This window comes from Rhinoderma darwinii, chromosome 2 (genome assembly GCF_050947455.1).
Source record: "Rhinoderma darwinii isolate aRhiDar2 chromosome 2, aRhiDar2.hap1, whole genome shotgun sequence".
In the NCBI taxonomy this organism is placed as follows: Eukaryota; Metazoa; Chordata; class Amphibia; order Anura; family Rhinodermatidae; genus Rhinoderma; species Rhinoderma darwinii.
This window is the reverse complement of record NC_134688.1, coordinates 380,978,773-380,998,560: the sequence shown is the minus strand read 5'-3', so window position 1 is coordinate 380,998,560 and position 19,788 is coordinate 380,978,773.

Genomic DNA, 19,788 nt, shown 5'->3' with positions numbered 1-19,788 from the left:
ATTGGCAAGAGAGATCAAGTCATCCAAGGATGGTGGAAGGTCCTGACCAGCAAGTTCATCCTTGATTTGGCCCCCTAGACCCTCCCAGAAGGTAGATACTAGAGTCTTGTTATTCCACTGGAATTCTGTAGCCAGGGTTCGGAATTGAATGGTGTATTGACCTACAGTGGAGGTTCCTTGCTGGAGCTTGATAAGAGAGGAAGCTGCTGACGATGCCCGACCTGGCTCGTCAAACACCCTTTTAAATGTGGAGAGAAAGTTCTGAATATTATACATTCACAAACCACAAATTTGCATATCCTATTATGTATTTTTAATAAAAGTTTTCATAAGACACTGGTATGTTTGTCTTTGTCACGGACACTAGGTTTGTGGAACCACTAGGCCGCTCCGCCGTAGCGGGGTGGCAGCTGACCAGGTCACAGTCTATGCGAACGTAAAATGGCAGACAGTAATGCTTGGGTACCTGAATTAGTCCGGGCGGTGGCTGTGGCTTCAGCACGGGTGGAGGCAGGTGCGGCAAGTGGCGCCAGACGTGGCGGGCAGTATCCGATGAGCGGTAGACACTTGACGTGGCAGATGACACTTGACGTGGCAGATGGCACTTGACGTGGCAGATGGCACTTGGTGTGGCAGAATAAACTTGATGTGGCAGATGGCACTTGACGTGGCAGATGGCACTTGGCATGGCAGATGGCACTTGGCGTGGCAGAAGACACTTGATGTGTCAGATGGCACTTGACGTGGCAGGTGGCACTTGACGTGGCAGATGGCACTTGACGTGGCAGAAGACACTTGACGTGGCAGATGGCACTTGACGTGGCAGAAGACACTTGAACGCGGGTAGGCACAGGAACAATACGGAATACAGGAACGGTAACAGGGCACGGGTAACAGCTGGAACGGGAGACACTAAGGGACCATTTGCGAGACAGACTGGGAAAGACTAACAACGCTCAGGCAAGGATTAGAAGGCCAGGGGCCTTCTTATAGACCAGGAAATCGTGGCAGTTGATGATGATGACGATTTCCTAATTGCGCGCGCTGGCCCTTTTAAGGCCGGGCGCGAGCGTGCGCGCGCACCCTACGGGACCCAGCCGGACGGAGCGGAAGTGAGCGCTGGCATCTCCTAGGAGCGAGACGGAGGCTAGCTCTCACAGATCCATGGCTGCGGGCGTCGGGAGGTGAGTAAACCCGACGGCCCGCGGCCATGGGCGCTACAGTCTTGGTATTAATTAACTGATCTTTGGGCCAAAGTAACACTTTGCATTATGGTGGGGCACAGGAAAGACAACCAAGTGCATATGTAATGTACCCTTTCCTATATTGATGTCTAAATCGCCTTTCCTCCACACGTAAAGAATGTCGCTAGGTTCGTTGTGCTGTTCTTGGAATGAGTAAATGATGTCTCAGTTCTTTGTGTCGACCACACATATATATTTATACATGTTATTTATAAATACTAATAAGATCACCAATAAGGTGTCTTTTTCCAAGCTGAATAAGCTTGATTTTTCTAGCCTTTCATTGTAAAAGAAACCTCTTATCCCATCAAACAATCTAGCTGCCCACCTTTACACCATCTCCAGTTTTCCTATATCATTTTTACGATGTGGAGCACAAAACTGAATTCCATATAAGTGTGGTCTTATAAAGAGTTTATAGAGGGGAAATACTACATTAATCAAAGATTTTATTTTTTTATACACCCTAAAATATTTTCTATTGCAGCTGCTCTTTGACATTGAGTACAGCTAATAATAATAATAATAATAATAATAATAATAATAATAATAATAATAATAATCTTTATTAATATAGCGTCAACATATTGCTCAGCACTTTACAATTTAGAGGGAACATAAACAAACAATAAAAGTTGTTAAAGTTGTATATAAGAAAGTTTGTTACAATGGATCAGTCAATCATCTGTGAGCTAAACGCAGCAACAGCACAAACCCCTCTCCTGTGCTGGACTCCAGGCAGATGGCTCTTATCTACACTGATACATTGTAACAAGACCATCAGCTGTGAAAGTAATAAGCCAGGACTGGTTTTAATGTTCTCATTCACAGACAGCAGGTAGAGATCTTGAAAATCATGAGGAACTGAAGCAGGAAGACAGAAAGCTGCGGAATGTCATTATACAGTAGGCTGGGGTGCTGCACCACTCACAGGAAATTTAAACGTGTTACGTAGGTTTTCTAGGGAGACTTGTCCTGAAGGCCATGAATACACCGATCCAATGCACAGGTAGAAGCTGAAGAGCCGCTGCTCGGAGAACACAGACAGCACCAGCAGGATGTGCAGGTAGATGCCCTCCACCAGCAGCCAGTAATAATTTGCTGCCACACAATATTGCATCATCATGAAGACCAGGCGGCAACTGAGGGACTCCTGCGGGCGGGCTCGTGAGAGAGCGAGCAGCGCGCGCACGAGCGCGCAGTGTTTGACGGCCCCCATGACGAGGGGGGGGCCCGCAGCTCACAACATTATTTTGGTGAAAAGAACAGGCCCCTTTGCAGGGGCCTGTTTTTTTCTACCAAAGGCAAGTCGTGGCAGTTGCCGGGCCCCGCTTTCAATTAGGCCTCTTACAGAAGTACCCCTAATACTCCCCTGATGGCGGCCCTGGGTCTACGTCTCCTCTGCTGGGAGGGTTATCATCCTGCAAATGTTTAATGTTTCATGAAAAATTAAAGAACTGACCAACAAGAGTTTTCTAGAGCTCATTGTATGTTTTGCATACAGGAGGTAGAGTGGTGACACAAAGGGGACAGTGATGGCTTACCCAAGGGACAGTGATGGCATACCCATGGGACAGAATGGTGACATACTCAGTTGACAGTGGTGGCATACAGGGGGCAGAGTGGTGGCATACAAGGGGCAGAGTGGTGGCATACAGGGGACAGTGATATACAGGGGACAGAGTGGTAGCATACAGTGATGGCATACTAGGAACAGTGATGGCATACAGGGGACAGTGATAGCTATCAGGGGACAGTGATGGCATACAGGGGACAGTGATAGCTATCAGGGGACAGTGATGGCATACAGGGGACAGTGATGCATACAAGGGACAGTGACGGCATACAGGGGACAGTGATGGCATACAGGGGACAGATTGGTGGCATACAGGGGACAGATTGGTGGCATACAGGGGACGGATTGGTGGCATACAGGGGACAGTGATATACAGGGCACAGAGTGGTAGCATATAGTGATGGCATACTAGGGACAGTGATGGCATACTAGGGACAATGATGACATACAGGGGACAGTAGTGGCATACAGGGGAGAGCTGTTGCATAAAGGTGTCAGTGATGGCATATTAGGGGGCAGACTTTTCTAGAGCCCGTCAAATAAAGGGCTAAATATGCACAGTGTAATATAGTATGCTATAGCTTCACATAAACAAATAAGAAATTGATTACTTATCACAGTCTTTTGCCTGTGAATAACCGTAGTCAATAAGTTGTTGTTCATAGCCCCATACGTTTTCAACAATATAAAATACACATGCAGAGCGGCTACATTTTTAATGAACAGTTTCCAGCCAGCTATTGAAACTCAGGTTTTACAGTTCAAATCATTTAGAAACCACAGATATGTATTTCTCGTTGTTCCAGATGACTTGTACAGGACGTCTTTTCAATATTTGTCTGTTATTTTCACAGCCAGAGTCTGAATTTAGATGCGATAGACCTCTCATTGCACATATGAATGTCACAGCCTAGAGAAAATTACTCACAGTCCAACAACTACATACTCACCAGGAGCTGCTAATGAGTCGGAAGAAGCTTATGTTTCTAAATAGTTTGGAAGGAATTTGAAAAAGATTTCAGCAGTCATGAATACACAGGATTAAAGACTCATCATAACCCAAGTAGAATTTTACTCCAGGGTTCTTGGATTGAAGAGCACAATTTAACTCCTACACGCACCACGACGTAATAGCACGCGATATTTGGAGCGGGCTCATCCGCTGTGCCCGCTCCATAAGCAGCGGGTGTCAACTGTGTATTACAGCTGATATCCAGGACTAATGACCAGGAACAGCGATCGTTTTGTTCCTGGCTGTTTAACTCCTTAGATGTTGCAATCAATCACAATCGCAGCATCTAAGACATTAGAAAGAGGGGGGCGCCCCCTTCTGACAGCTCATCGCCTCCTCGCGACTAAATCGGGGGGTAATGATGGTTCTCATGGCAGCCCAGGGGGCCTAATGAAGGCCCCCAGGACTGCCTTTCTTCTTTCTTCATCTCCTGTTAAGCCTTGCCTCTGGCTGTAAAAATGACAATATACTGCAATACATTAGTAATGATCTAATGATCGCTGGTTCAAGTCCCCTAGGGCAGCGGTCCCCAACCTTTTTTTAACCAAGGACCAGTTTCATGCAAGTCAATTTTTCCACAGACCATCAGGGTTTTTTTTTCCGGAGGTTTAGGGTCAGTTCACACGTTGCGTAAATATTGCATGTTTTCCACAATGGAATTAGGTGCGGTAAATACACAGTAAATACAGTAGCAGCAAAATGGATGAGATAGAACAAATCTTATCCACACGCTGCAGAAAAAACGCTCAGCAATTTGCAGAGTTTTATTACGCAGCATGTCAATTGTATTTGCGTAAATGCTGCTTATTTGTTGCGGGTTTTTACCCATTAAATTCAATGGGGACGAGCTGTAGTTTTTATTGGTACCATTTTATTGGTACATACGATTTTTTGATCACTTTTATTAAAAATGTTTAAACAACAATTCTGTAAAAAAAAAAGTATGCCATTCATCGTGCGAGTTAAATAATAGTATATTGTAATAGTTCAGACTTTTACGGACGCGGCGATACCAATTTTTGTTTTATTTTTTTATATTGTGCTTGGGGGAAAATGTATCGCTGGTACAATACACTGCAATACAAATGTATTGCAGTATATTGTAATTTTTACAGGCTTCTGCTAAGCCCTGCTAGAGGCATGGCTTAGCAGAGGCAGACAGAAGGCAGATTGAGGACCTTCATCAGGCCCCCGGGCTGCCATGACAACCATCGGCGCCCCTCGATCGCGTTCTGGGGGGCCGTTGGACTGTCGGAGGGGGACGCACCCTTCTACTAAGGTTTAAATGCTGCAGTCGCTATTGATCGCGACATTTAACTAGTTAAATGGCCAGTAACAGCTCAATCGTTGTTCCTCGCCATTAGGGCAGCGTGTCAGCTGTGATACACAGCTGACACCTGCAGCATATGGAGAGGGCTCAGCGCATGAGCCCGCTCCAAACTTCACAGCCCCCGCTCCATGATGTACTGGCATGTCATGGGTCGGGAAAGGGTTAAAGATCGGAGCGACTTTGACAAAAGCCAAATTGTGATGTTTAGACAACTGGGTTAGTCAGAGCATCTCCAAAATGGCAGGTCTTGTGGGATGTTCCTGTTATGCATTCGTTACCAAAAGTGGTCCAAAGAAGGACAACCGGTGAACTACCAACAGGGTCATGGGTGCCCAAGGCTTATGGATATGCGTGGGCAGCGAAGGCTAGCCTGTCTGGTCCGATCACTGAGAAGAAGTACTTTTTTTTAACATTCTTTAGACCAGGGGTCTCAAACTCGACTGGGTAAATGGGCCGCACATAGAAAAAATGTGAAGTTGACGGGCCGCATTACTTTCAAATCTTATATAATACAAAAGTATTGTTAAGTAATTAGTTCAAACTACTATAACAATACTACATTACTATAATACTACTAGATTACTATAATAATATTACATTACTATAACATTACTACATTACTATAATACTACATTACAATAATAATAATAATAATAATAATAATACAGTGACGTCAGGGGATCCTCCTGGACCGGAATGTGCTGGTGTCCCAGATTAGAGCAGAGCACTGGTATAGGCTCTGCTCAGGAACTCTGGGGAATCCCCTGACATCACTGTCCATATATGGACAGTGATGTCAGGGGCAAACCCAGAGCCAAGAGTCCTAGGCATAGTGCAAGTAGCGCTCTGCCCAGGACTCCGGCTCTGGGCTTTCCCTTGACATCACTGTCCATATTTGGACAGTGATGTCAGGGGATTCTCCTGAGTTCCGGAGCAGAGCCTATACCAGTGCTCCTGACATAGACTCTGCTCCGGAACTCTGTGGAAGCCCAGAGCCGGAGACCCGGGCAGAGCGATACTAGCGCTCTGCCTGGGACTCCATCTCTGCTCCCGACATCACTGTCCATATATGGACAGTGATGTCAGGGGCTTCCCCAGCTGGAGTCCCGGTGCAGAGCTGCTTCTAGCCCTCTGACAGGGACTCAAGCTGTGCTCCTGACATTACTGTCCATATATGGACAGTGCTGTTAGGGGCTTCCTCAGAGCAGGAGTCCCGGACAGAGCACTAGTATAAGCCCTGCTCTGGGACGTCTTAAAGGAGCGCCGGCTCCTCCTTCTGCCTGTTTTCTCCTTTCCCGAGGGAGCTACTGTGCCCCGCGGGCCGCAGATGATAGCCTCAGGGGCCTCATGCAGCCCACGGGCCACGTGTTTGAGACCCCTGCTTTAGACTAATGGAGTGCTCCCATATATACTTGCTATACATCCTTTATTGCACTGTCAATAACTTTACATAGTAGTCATGCCATGACTTTTGCTTCAAAGCTAACAGTGATCAAGTATTTCCCTATTTTGAAAAGCCCCATACATTTTTTTACTTTTCCACTATACTCTATATGACGTGTGCCAGGCGCAAATTTGCAAACAGGGGTAAAGGAAGCCACGTTCTGATAGGTGAGGGTAGCAGAGGAATTACCCGCACCTATCAGGCATTTGGGGCATATCGTGTGGATATGCTATAAATGTTTAAGATGGGAATACCCCTTTAAGTAATGCCGTGACAGAGTAATAGAGGGGGCTCAGTCATATTCACGTGAATGGAACTGAGATGGAGTACCAGACGCATTCACAAACTTATGTATGATGTTTTTCTGGGTCCATAATTCAGCTGATCGATATGGGAGCCAGGAGTTGGACCACCACTGATCAAATATTGATGGCCTATCCTAAGGATAGACCATCAATATTAAAGTCCTGAGAAGTGCTTCTAATCAATACAGTAAGAAATCGAATAACATGCCAAGGACTTGTATGAATTCTTCCAAAAAATGTGTGACTTGTAGGCTCATCTAATGGTCATTTGTTTTCAGGCTGACAGATAGTATAGGGACTGATTATCTAGATGTCGTGTAGTCTCATATTAGGACTTGAATTATTGTTTTCATTTACCAGTGCAGACAAGATATTCCCTCTATTATCCATCAAAGGATAAAAATCAAAGCTTGAACTAAATACAGTAATTGTGAACTGAGACGAGTAATCATATTGATATGCTGCCTGAATGCAGACTGAGCTTGTATTCTGATCGCCATTGAAATTATTGTGTTGCTCAGGAAGGTGTACAAAATGTACTGTAATTATACTGTACATATGTACAATGCCATTCTGTGCCTGGCACTCAAAAGACAGATCATTTGTTGGCATAGGGCTATGTCTTGGAACTTACCGTATATAATGTCAGTCTCCATATTTTCGTATGACAAGACACAGATGATAAATGTATGACTTGTCCTTACACAGTTATTTCATCCAATGGAAGTATGTATTAAATTATATTTTGCTTCAATGGAAACAATCTCCATGTCACTAAAGATTCCATGTTATACATAGACAGGTTTAACCCCTTCCCGCTGCAGCCACTTTTGACCTTGACAGAGCCTTATTTTTCAAATCTGACATGTGCCACCTAATGGGGTGACAACTTTGAAATGCTTTTACCTATCCAAGCGATTCTGAGACTGTTTTCTTGTGACAGATTCTACTTTAAGTTAGTGGTAAAATTTGATCGATACATTCAGTATTTAATTGTGAAAAACACCAAAATTTTGCACAAAATCGCAAAAATTTATATTTTGCAAAATTTAAATGTATCTGCTTGTAAGACAGATAGTACATCAGGGGCATAGTCAGGTGGTATAATAATGGGGTAAAAAAAACAATAAAATAATCCATAGATGTGTGTTATGCTGTGAAGCAATCCTTTATGCACAGGCCAGTGTCGCACTGATAAATGGTGCCCTTTCTTATCCCCCTTTTGGTACACACTTGGCACCTTTGCAGTTTGGGGAATTTTGCCGGGAAAGTGTTGTCCCAGTATAAAACGAGCACCCTCGCTTCCAGCAGATATTTTTCGGCCTTAACCTTCCTGGTTCCCTAATTGTAGGGCCTTGATAAATCGCCTCTTGAAACAGAAGAAATGTTCCCCTCGGGCCTAAACAACTGCATATTTTTTCTTTCTTGACTTATGGGAGCCTTAACTAATTTTATTTTTTCATAGACATAGTTGTATGAGGGCTGTTTTTTGCGGGACAAGCTGTAGTTATTATTAGTGTATCATTTTCGGAATTTTTGATCACTTTTTATCCTATTTTTTGTGACGCAAGGTGACCAAAAAACAGCTATTCTGGCATAGTTTTTTATTATTTTTTTTATACAGCGTTCACCATGCATTATAAATTACATGTTGAAACTTTACTCTGCGGGTCAGCACTTTTTTATGTTTTACAACTTTTTGCACAATAAAATTACTTTTGTAAAAACAATGTATTTTTCCTGTCGCCATGTTGTGAGAACCATAACTTTTAAATGTTTTCTTCGACGGAGCTGTATGAGGGCTTGTTTTTTGCGAGACAAGCTGTAGTATTTTATAGGTACCATTTTTGGATACATACAACTTTTTGATCACTTTTTATTCCAATTTTTGTAGGGCAAAGTGACCAAAAAACAGAGATTCTGGCATAGTTTTTCATGTTGTTTTTTTACGCCGTTCACCCCATAGAATAAGCAACATAATGTTTTTATAGTTCAGCCCGTTATGGACGTGGCAATACCAAGTATGTATGGTTTATTTATTTTTTTTCAATAATAAAGGACTTGATAAGGGAAAAAGGGCGATTGTGTTTTAATTTTTGAAACTTTTAGTCCCACTAGGGAACTTGAAGGTCCAACTGTCTGATTTATTTTCTAATACATTGCACTACCTATGTAGTGTAATGTATTAGATCTGTCAGTCGTTCACTGACAGCAAGCCGATTAGGCCTCGAATCCGGGCGGGGCCTAATTGGCTTCCATAATGGCAGAGCAGGAGGCAGATTGTTAGGCCTCCTGTTGCCATAGCAGCAGTCGGCAGCCCTGCATGCGATCTGCTACCAACCTCTAAGATGCAGCGATCGCTTTCGATAGCTGCATCTAAGGGGTTAATGGCAGGGTACAAGAGCTAGGCCCAGGACCTGCTGTTACAGGACGTTGTTAGCTGTAACATACAGCTGACAACCACCACTGATGACACCGGCTCAGGCGCTATGTTGCCGTCGGCTACGGAAGCCCTTTAGGCCCTGCCTAAGGGGTGGAGCCAGGAAGTCTCCCGTACTAGTCAGACTGGGAGGCCAGTATTAGTACTAGGCCTCCAGTTGTGATCGCAGCCACCGACACGCCGGCAAATTTCGTTGCCAGGGTGGCGATGAGCTACAAATGCCTTGAATGCAGTGACCGCTTTTGACCGCTGCATTTAAGGGTTAATGGCGGGAATCGCAGCTAACTTCGGTCCCCTACATTACTGCAGGGTGTCAGCTGTAACATACAGCTGACACCAGGGGATGGTGGCACCGACTGCACCATCTGTTGTAAGCACTGCCTTTCCATGACGTATCCATACAACAAATGTCGGGAAGGGGTTAAATACCACTTCATGTTTTTTGCTTATATGCTAGTGGGGTACAAAAATGACATATCAGAGAACTGAACTAGAATTCATGGGGCCCCATTCAGTTGGGAGTGGGCTCCCACTGAACTGTAGTAAGCATTTTGGCTGCTGCTCAAGTAAAAGAGGTTATGCTGCTTAAAGCAGCATAACTTCTTTTACTTGAGCAGCAGCCAAAATATGTATAGTTGTGTAATATATGAGACCGTCTGCACAGATAAAGGAAATGTCAAGTTCAAAGAACTGAACTATGAAAGTGGGGTTTCCAAATTTATTGGTTCCCATGGGGAAGACCGCAAAATTCTCTTCCAATATACTCACGGTCAGTGGTGTACACCGGAGGGAGGGGGGGCTCCACAAGAAAGTTTAAAATGGGCCCTGCCATTTTGGTGCTGGGCTATGCCACCCAGTTCAGAATGGTTCAGGGTTTGTTTCGCCCCCTACGCATTTTTCGTGACCGTTTGTGCCAATTCCCCACATGCCTTTTTGTTAACATTGCAGTTTCTCTGGAGAGGGGAACCTGTACATGTTCTTGCTACCCAAAAGAAAAGGGTGTGTGGACAACCTGGGCTGGACCCCCTCTTTCTAGGGGCCTGCATGGTTTGCCTCCATAGTATGAATACCACATCTCACATGTACTACATCACACTGCTTCACATAAGGTGGTTTAGGGTTTAGTATCTCTGGTAATATCTAATCCTAATTTTGGAACATAGAACCATAATTCTAATGTCTGAATAAGCCTTTCTAAGAACTTTTGTGTGCAAATGAGCTGCCAGTCCTATGAAGGTGATTGTGTAGGTATGCTCAGACCCCACCGTTCTAAAAGTAGAATGAAGATTGCTTATTGCAGTTATACATCATCCATTGCCTAGTTCTACATCAGTCAAGGTCTCAGTAATTGTTCCTTGGTGTGCAGGGGTGTATTCAGTGCTATACTGGTGGTTTACTCAGCCTATAACACCTAGTAGTAGTCATTAGCGTTATATACAGCATTTAACCCTGATAGTGACATACAGTGAAGGAAATAAGTATTTGATCCCTTGCTGATTTTGTAAGTTTGCCCACTGTCAAAGACATGAACAGTCTAGAATTTTTAGGCTAGGTTAATTTTACCAGTGAGAGATAGATTATATATATATATAAAAAAAAAAAATCACATTGTCAAAATTATATATATTTATTTGCATTGTGCACAGAGAAATAATTATTTGATCCCTTTGGCAAACAAGACTTAATACTTGGTGGCAAAACCCTTGTTGGCACGCACAGCAGTCAGACATTTTTAGTAGTTGATGATGAGGTTTGCACACATGTTAGATGGAATTTTGTCCCACTCCTCTTTGCAGATCATCTGTAAATCATTAAGATTTCGAGGCTGTCGCTTGGCAACTCGGATCTTCAGCTCCCTCCATAAGTTTTCGATGGGATTAAGGTCTGGAGACTGGCTAGGCCACTCCATGACCTTAATGTGCTTCTTTTTGAGCCACTCCTTTGTTGCCTTGGCTGTATGTTTCGGGTAATTGTCGTGCTGGAAGACCCAGCCACGAGCCATTTTTAATGTCCTGGTGGAGGGAAGGAGGTTGTCACTCAGGATTTGACGGTACATGGCTCCATCCACTCTCCCATTGATGCGGTGAAGTAGTCCTGTGCCCTTAGCAGAGAAACACCCCCAAAACATAATGTTTCCACCTCCATGCTTGACAGTGGAGACAGTGTTCTTTGGGTCATAGGCAGCATTTCTCTTCCTCCAAACACGGCGAGTTGAGTTAATGCCAAAGAGCTCAATTTTAGTCTCATCTGACCACAGCACCTTCTCCCAATCACTCTCAGAATCATCCAGATGTTCATTTGCAAACTTCAGACGGGCCTGTACATGTGCCTTCTTGAGCAGGGGGACCTTGCGGGCACTGCAGGATTTTAATCCATTACGACATAATGTGTTACCAATGGTTTTCTTGGTGACTGTGGTCCCAGCTGCCCTGAGATCATTAACAAGTTCCCCCCGTGTAGTTTTCGGCTGAGCTCTCACCTTCCTCAGGATCAAGGATACCCCACGAAGTGAGATTTTGCATGGAGCCCCAGATCGATGTCGATTGACAGTCATTTTGTATGTCTTCCATTTTCTTACTATTGCACCAACAGTTGTCTCCTTCTCACCCAGCGTCTTACTTATGGTTTTGTAGCCCATTCCAGCCTTGTGCAGGTCTATGATCTTGTCCCTGACATCCTTAGAAAGCTCTTTGGTCTTGCCCATGTTGTAGAGGTTAGAGTCAGACTGATTAATGGAGTCTGTGGACAGGAGTCTTTTATACAGGTGACCATGTAAGACAGCTGTCTTTAATGCAGGCACCAAGTTGATTTGGAGCGTGTAACTGGTCTGGAGGAGGCTGAACTCTTAATGGTTGGTAGGGGATCAAATGCTTATTTCTCTGTGCACAATGCAAATAAATATATATAATTTTGACAATGTGATTTTCTTTTTTTTTTTTTATATAATCTATCTCTCACTGGTAAAATTAACCTAGCCTAAAAATTCTAGACTGTTCATGACTTTGACAGTGGGCAAACTTACAAAATCAGCAAGGGATCAAATACTTATTTCCTCCACTGTATACGGGACCTATTGCTGGTGGGCAATGGTATATTCAGCCAGTTGGCTTGTGTTCACCTGCTGTTAAAGAGAACTTGTAATCTATTTGGATTTTTGCACATATTGCAACTCTAAAATGTAAATGAATAAAAAGACAAGGATAAGCTTTTGTATTTTTCAAGAGGGTATCCATGTGTAATGATAGGGGTAGGGAAACGGACAAGTGAGCCCTAATCTACCCGCCACTCTGTCCCTGCCTACTTGCAACGACCCGCCCTAGGCGACGGGGTACAACTGGGCGGCGGTCCCTACGCTCAGTAAGTGCACGAGACAAACAGACAAGGGTACACAAAGCTAAGGGAAATGGGGCAGTTGCCCACGGCAACACCGTGAGCAACAAGAGAGGTGAACGAGCTGAGTCAAACCAGGAGTGTACGAGGTACCAAACGCAGAGCAGGAGAGTAGTCAGTAGGCCAGGGTCAGTATGGAGCAGGATCAAATAGTCAGAAGCTGTAGCAAGGCCAGGAAACCACACGAGAAGAATCACAAGCAAAGGAGGAACAGGAAAGGCAGGTATAAATAGACCGAGGGCGGGAGCTAGCTGAGTCTGGCCAGGCTGCGATAGGCTCTCCCACTCCTAAGCCTGCCAGCCTGAGTGGTGGAAGCTGGAGTCAGTCTCAGAGACATAGACTCAGGTGCCGACTGATTACCTATGGGAGTTAACCTCGAAGCTGTGCCTGGCAGATCCTTTACACCATGTCTATAAACAACTTACATTCATCAATAGTACAAGCGAAGATAAGAAACTTTTTAATATATCTTATTACAGAAAAATACATCTCTCTCCACTTGTCAGACTCCTTTCCTCTGTTCACTTAGGCTTCGTTCACATCTGCGCCAGGGCTCCATTCCGACGGAACGTAGCCCTGACTGACACAAACGGAAACCGTAGGTTTCCATTTCCATTACCATTGATTTCAATGGTGATAGATCCGGTACCATAGTCGACTGCGGTATTGTTTCCGTCACAATGATGGAACCCTTGCACAACTGAGACAAACGGAAACCATTGGCACCGGATCTGTCACCTTTGAAATCAATGGTGATGGAAATGGAAACCTACTGCTTCTGGGAGTGTGCTATGGAAAGATAGGTGAACACAATCTTCTATTTTCTCTATGTGCAGTATATCAGAGACAAGACAGCAGTTAGGCTCTGCCCTCTTTGGAGATGAGTTCACAGAAAACTGACAATTAGCAATAGAGCCTTCAGAGGGGGAAAACTGCTGGAAAAATGCAAGATACAAGACATACAATGGCCAGATATATTGTTATTCCTCATTTACACACACATGACCGCTTATTCTGAGAAGTTAATACCTAAAGATCGGAGTCTGACACACCAAAGATCAATAGTACAATGTATAATTTTTTAGTGTTGACGCATACATTTACTTATTTATCTTAATACCATAATGTCAATCTGTCCCTTCCGGTTACCGCATCTTCGCCCCTTGGGCGCATGCGCAGCCTCTCGGTCCGGGTCTCTGCATCCTCGGCCGGACTGGATTGTAGAACACGTGTTTATGCGTCTTCCGCTTCCGGTGCCGTGCCCCGGATGTTGACACACTGGACTAAATAGCTGTGGGCTGCGTCATACTTTTTGAATTGGATCAATCACAGGTGAGTTTTCTACCTGTGATTGGTCAATGTGGGCTTAAATGGCCAGTTTGCACTTTCTGACACCACCCCCAGACGAAGGCTCCCGGGTCGAAACACGCGTCGGGGTTGACGCCAGACAGTGTGGTTCCTGACATGGGTAAGGGGTTCTAGCACATTGTGCAGAGGTAATATATCGGTGTATGCACTGTTACATCCACTATTGTACCATACCATGTCTATATAAATTTGGCTGCTGTGATTATCGTTCTATGTATAGTCTTAATTGACGACAGGGGAGCGGGCTTCTTTGGTCTATGTGGCCCTTATTTATGCACATTCAGTTCATTGTGTCATACATTATACAGCCCTGTCTCTCATCGCCTATACAGTGCTATCTTCTGTACTTTATTATCTGGTTGTCTATCCGCACTGTGGTGGCAATCATCTCTATGTTTTTAATGTGTTTGTTATGTTTATATATATATGATTCAATACATTTATATCTTTTTAATTGATCTTTGGTGTGTCAGACTCCGATCTTTAGGTATTTGTTTCATTCAGCGGGTTATCCACCGTTTCCACCATGTTTACTATGAGCTTGTATGCCCGTCCCCCTTTAGACATTACATACCAATAGGGATGTATATTTACAACATATATTTTGGGGATTTTTTTTTTGGTGTTCTCCATCTAGGTATATTATTCTAAGAAGTTACCTAAAAGGATATGTACACCTTAAATGAGATTTAACCTACACTGTGTTCCAAATTATTATGCACATTGGATTTAAGTGTCATAAACATTTAATTATTAGTTTTTCAATTAAACTCATGGATGGTATTGTGTCTTAGGGCTCTTTGCATCATTGTAATCAATCTCAGACACATGTGATAATTAGTTTGCCAGGTGTGCCCAATCAAAGGAAAACTACTTAAGAAGGACGTTCCACATTATTAAGCAGGCCACAGGTTTGAAGCAATATGGGAAAGAAAAAGGATCTCTCTGCTGCCAAAAAGCGTGAAATAGTGCAATACCTTTGACAAGGTATGAAAACATTGGAAACTTCAAGAAAACTTAAGCGTGATCATCGTACTGTGAAAAGATTTGTGACTGATTCAGAGCACAGACGGGTTCGTTCAGATAAAGGCATAATGAGGAAGGTTTCTGCCAGACAAATTAATAGGATTGGGAGAGCTATTATTCGGCCACCCCTAAACAATGCTCACAAGCAGAAACGGTTGCAGTGGGCTCAGAAATACATGAAGACTAATTTTCAAACCGTGTTGTTTACTGATGAGTGCCGTGCAACCCTGGATGGTCCAGATGGATGGAATAGTGTATGGTTGGTGAATGGCCACCATGTCCCAACAAGGTTGCGACATCAGCAAGGAGGTGGCGGAGTCGAGTTTTGGGCTGGAATTACGGGGAGAGAGCTGGTAGGCCCCTTTAGGGTCCCTGACGGTGTGAAAATGACCTCTGCAAAGTACGTAGAGTTTATGACTGACCACTTTCTTCCGTGGTACAAAAAGAAGAACCGTGCCTTCCGTAGCAAAAATATCTTCATGCATTACAATACCTCTGTGTTATTGGCTGCTATTGGCATAAAAGGAGAGAAACTCATGGTGAGGCCCCCATGTTTCCCTGACCTCAACCCTATTGAGAACATTTGGAGCTTCCTCAAGCAAAATATCTATGAGGGTGGGAGGCAGTTCACATCAAAACAGAAGCTCTGGGAGGCTATTCTGACATCCTGCAAAGATATTCAAGTAGAAACTGTCCAAATACTCACAAATTCAATGGATGCAAGAATTGTGAAGGTGATATCAAAGAAGGGGTCCTATGTTAACATGTAACTTGGCCTGTTAAGTTTTTTTTTATTGAAAGAGCTTTTGATTTCTGTAAATATGACCTCCTGATGCTGCAAATTCAACAAATTACCATTTTAGTTCTCTTTACAACCTTTAAAATGTTTTGATCTTTGTTGTGCATAATAATTTGAAACAGCGCATTTTGAGTTTTTTACTTCTAAAAAAAAATCTGTTATCATTAGGAGATTTGTTCAATAAAATTTGCATTATACTCCAACGGATGATGGCTTGAAGATTATACTGACTGTCATTTGCATCGACTATTTAGGAAAATCAGCGAAAAATAACATTTGCATAATAATTTGGAACGCGGTGTATTGCCTGTCTGCATTGGGAAGGCACTAGAGTAGAAGCTGTACAATTCCTGCATATTTGCAATGGGTTTAAAAATAACATTGTGGTGGACATTATTTAAAGACAAATAAAATAAATATGAGGCTGTAAAAAGTAATAAAAATAGAAACAATGGAAGCCAGCAGCTTATCTTTTATTTTATGGAGTATTTCAGCTTCACATTGCATACAGTCAACCAGCATGTATACTGTTGTAAACCTAGTCTAGACTACGACAGTTAATGTTTTGTTTTTTTAAAGGAAGGCTGGGCACAAATGATAAAATGAATGCTGAGAATATTAATATTTCATAATTTGTTGGTGTTCCCAGAGGCATGCAGTAAAAAAGTTTTTGAAGATACAAATCACGAAATGATCTACAAATTATTAGACCTATGGGGAATAGGTTGCAGTAAACGTCATTTTTTTTCTAAATCAGAATTTCATTTTCATAATGCAGTGGAAGTAAGAATCACATAATATTGTTGTTGTTGTTATTATTATTATTATTATTATTATTAATAATAATAATATCAATAATTATAATAAGTATAGTGATAATACAGGTTTCCTTAAATTACATTCACTTTCTAATTTGTAGTTTGGCACTGCATGTCAAAGGACATCACAGACTTTCTTGTAGTGATGTGCCCCTCTATACACTATTATAACACAATGCATTTTGAGAGCTGCAACCAGTAAAATTAATGGAAACAGTAAAAGGAGAAGCTAGTGTCCCTAGCCATCACGAAAGCTTGTGGACTGTTAAGTAGGCAACAACATTTGAGGCGAGATGAGAGGTAAATCCAATTTTTTTTTAACTCCGCTAGCTCTTCCTTGTTTGCTGTTTACTGTGTTTATTCAAATGCCTCCCCCTGTTTCTTCTTACCACCCCTAGCAGCTAAGTCTTACATTGAAGCTAAAGTAGAGTGACTGCAGCTACATACCCCTCCTGCCCATCCCTCTCCCTCTCTTCCTTATATTCAGTTGCAAATTACTTTTTAGTAACTTAGGAGGTTTCTGAACATTTACAGAGTGGCAGGGAAAATGAACTACAGGCTGATGGAAGGTGAAGATGATGCCACTTTCCCCTTATAATATATATTAAAAATGTTCATATATTTAACACATACTATTTTTTTCCAAATGTTGGAGCTATTTATTTTTAATAATTTTCCTGGGGGCTTCCCTCCTGTATTGTCTGTATAGACAGTGAATCAGGGTGTGTGTGCTTTATGGCTGCTGAAATTAATGAAATGTAATGTAATGACAATAGACTAGTACAGCCACCTTCCACAGAGACAGATTTTGACAGGAGAGATCCATACAGAGTCTTATCTGTGTGTATAGTGATGCAAAGATGCCTTATCTAGGCTTCCAGCAGTACAAGAAAATAGTAATACAAAATCCCCTGTCCCCTGCTGTCTCTGTGCCATTCTAAACAGCAAAGCAGACAAGTAAGCTGCTGACAACAGGAAATGTCAGCTTAGTGTGTATGTGTGTGTGTGTGTGTGTGTGTGTGCGTGTGCGTGTGCGTGTGCGTGTGTGTGTGTGTGTGTGTGTGTGTGTGTGTGTGTGTGTGTGTGCTGTAATGGCCAGTGTGAAAATTGGGGTATTTGTTTCTATTTTTATATGGATAGTCACATAAAATAACAAATATTTTGTAAAATATTTTTTATATATCCTGTGATAACCTATAATTTCAAAAATAGGCTATTTTCTGTTTTAGTAGTATATTAGTAAATCAGAAAATAGTGAAATAAGCAGTGTTATGACAATAGAATTTGCCAGTTTTGCAGTCGTTTCTCAACAACCGATGATAAACTGACATTTGTTTTTAGCTTTGAGCTATGGGACAAAGGACAAGTAGGACATGGGACAGTATCCATCTGGAAAGTTGTGAGGCCCTTCACCCAAATCACGGACTCTCACCTTGTAAGATTGTGTAACTCAGACACAACTCTGTATTCACATTTGATATGGAGTATACTGTACACTGGTACTGCTCCGACCAATCTCCCATTAGCGGTATTCACATAGATATAGAAGAGAAATAAAGACAAAACAGTGAGTGCTTCGAAGTTAACCAAAGTCATGTCATGTAGATCCAAGGGGTGAGTTAGCACCCTAAGTGTAAAGGATCTGCCAGACACAGGTTCTGTGTCGACGCCCGTGGTTAATCAGTCTGCACCTGCTCCTAAGTCTGATAGAGTGACTTGATCTGCTACCACTCAGGCTGGTAGGCTCAGGAGTGGGAGAACCTATCACAGCCTGGCCAGACGGTTCTAGCTCCCGCCCTCGGTCTATTTATACCTTCATTTCCTGCTTGTCTCTGCCTGTGATTCTTTCCTGTTTCCTGGCTCTGCTGCTCCTGCTATTATTATTGACCTTGCTTCATTTTGACCCTGGCTTTACTGACTACGCTCCTGCTCTGCGTTTGGTACCTCGTATACTCCTGGTTTGACTCGGTTGCTCACGGTCTTGCCGTGGGCAACTGCCCCACTTCCCTTAGCTTCTGTGTACCCTTGTCTGTTTGTCTGTCGTGCACATATTGAGCGTAGGGACCATCGCCCAGTTGTACGCCGTTGCCTAGGACGGGCCGTGCAAGTAGGCAGGGACTGAGTGGTGGGTAGATTAGGGCTCACCTGTCTGTCTCCCTACCCCGTCATTACATAATCACAGGCCCATATATCTTTTCTACCCTGGTCCCTGACACAACTATGGACCCCCTTGAGACCCTGGCTCAGCAAATGCAGGGCCTCTCCCTACAGGTCCAAGCCCTGGCTCAGAGGGGCAACCAGCGTGATGCTACCCTGGTAGTACCCCCCACCTCACCTCTTGAACCCCACCTCAAGTTGCCTGACCGGTTCTCAGGGGACCGGAAGACATTTTCTCCTTTCGGGAGAGTTGTAGGCTCTATTTCCGTCTAAGGCCCCACTTCTCAGGTTCTGAGAGCCAGCGAGTAGGTATAATTATGTCCCGGCTCCAGGACGGGCCCCAAGAATGGGCCTTCTCCTTGGCTCCTGACGCCCCTGAACTTTCCTCTGTTGATTTTTTTTTTCTGCTCTCAGGCTCATTTATGATGAGACTGACAAGACTGCCTTTGCCGAGAGTCAGCTGGTGACCTTACGTCAGGGTAAGAGACCCGTTGAGGTGTACTGTTCTGACTTTAGGAAGTGGTGTGTAGCTTCTCGGTGGAATGACCCTGCCTTGAGGTGCCAGTTTAGATTGGGTCTGTCGAACGCCCTGATAGACCTGTTAGTTATCTATCCCTCTTAAGACTCCCTAGATCAGGTTATGGCTTTAGCGGTACGTCTTGACCGATGTCTCAGGGAACGACGACTTGAACGTTTTTGTGCTTTCTCCTCTGGCTCCCCCATGATGGCTTCCGAGGTTCCGTTGCTTCGTTCTTGCACGGAAAACTCGGATGAACCAATGCAACTCGGGGCCTCCGTGTCTCCCCAACAACGTAGAGAGCTCCACAGGAAGAATGGTCTCTGCTTCTACTGTGGGGATGACAGGCATTGAGTGAACAA